Below are 1,701 nucleotides of genomic sequence, written 5' to 3' on the forward strand. Positions count from 1 at the left end.
ATAACTTCAAAAGAAATGAAATCCCTTTGTAACAGACGAGTTTCGGTATGAAACCCTGATACTTCAAAGGAGATTGTCTGTTTTGTACACGAAGTGCATCCAGTTTTTGCCGTAAGCCTCTCTACTTTGTTGCACATGCTATGTGGGTGAAGTGATGATACCATGCAAACTTGGAACCTTATCAGAGTTCATTTCAAATGCTTTTCAACTTCATGGTCTTATAGCTCAAAATAATCAGTAAATGCGTGAAAAAAAAACAAATGAAGTCAGAAAGGGTTGTAAATTGATGATTTGGCTTTGAATGGTACATTTTGAACACAGAAAAACAAGGGGGTTCAAATAAGTTCAAAAGAAATTAAATCCCTTTGTAACAGACGATTTTCCGTATGAAATCCTGATACTTCAAAGGAGATTGTCTGTTTTGTACACGAAGTGCATCCAGTTTTTGCCGTAAGCCTCTCTACTTTGTTGCACATGCTATGTGGGTGAAGTGATGATACCATGCAAACTTGGAAACTTTTCAGAGTTCATTTCAAATGCTTTTCATCTTCATGGTCTTATAGCTCAAAATAATCAGTAAATGCATGAAAAATAACAAATGAAGTCAGAAAGGGTTGTAAATTGATGATGTGGCTTTGAATGGTGCATTTTGAACACAGAAAAACAAGGGGGTTCAAATAAGTTCAAAAGAAATTAAATCCCTTTGTAACAGACGAGTTTCCGTATGAAACCCTGATACTTCGAAGGAGATTGTCTGTTTTGTACACGAAAGTCATCCGGTTTTTGCCGTAAGCCTCTCTACTTTGTTGCACATGCTATGTGGGTGAAGTGATGATACCATGCCAACTTGGAAACTTTTCAGAGTTCATTTCAAATGCTTTTCATCTTCATGGTCTTATGGGTCAAAATAATCAGTAAATGCATGAAAAATAACAAATGAAGTAAAAAAGGGTTGTAATTGATGATCTGGCTTTGAATGGTGCATTTTGAACACAGAAAAACAAGGGGGTTAAAATAAGTTCAAAAGAAATGAAATCCCTTTGTAACAGACGAGTTTCCGTATGAAACCCTGATACTTCGAAGGAGATTGTCTGTTTTGTACACGAAGTGCATCCATTTTTTGGCGTAAGCCTCTCTACTTTGTTGCACATGCTATGTGGGTGAAATGATAATACCATGCCAACTTGGAACCTTATCAGAGTTCATTTCAAATACTTTTCAACTTCATGGTCTTATAGCTCAAAATAATCAGTAAATGCACGAAAAATAACAAATGATGTCAGAAAGGGTTGTAAATCGATGATGTGGCTTTGAATGGTGCATTTTGAATGAAGAAAAACAAGGGGGTTCAAATAAGTTCAAAAGAAATGAAATCCCTTTGTAACAGACGAGTTTCCGTATGAAACCCTGATACTTCGAAGGAGATTGTCTGTTTTGTATACGAAAGTCATCCGGTTTTTGCCGTAAGCCTCTCTACTTTGTTGCACATGCTATGTGGGTGAAGTGATGATACCATGCCAACTTGGAAACTTTTCAGAGTTCATTTCAAATGCTTTTCATCTTCATGGTCTTATGGGTCAAAATAATCAGTAAATGCATGAAAAATAACAAATGAAGTCAAAAAGGGTTGTAATTGATGATCTGGCTTTGAATGGTCCATTTTGAACACAGAAAAACAAGGAGGTTCAAATAAGTTCAAAA

Source organism: Triticum dicoccoides, chromosome 6B, assembly GCF_002162155.2.
Source record: "Triticum dicoccoides isolate Atlit2015 ecotype Zavitan chromosome 6B, WEW_v2.0, whole genome shotgun sequence".
NCBI lineage: Eukaryota > Viridiplantae > Streptophyta > Magnoliopsida > Poales > Poaceae > Triticum > Triticum dicoccoides.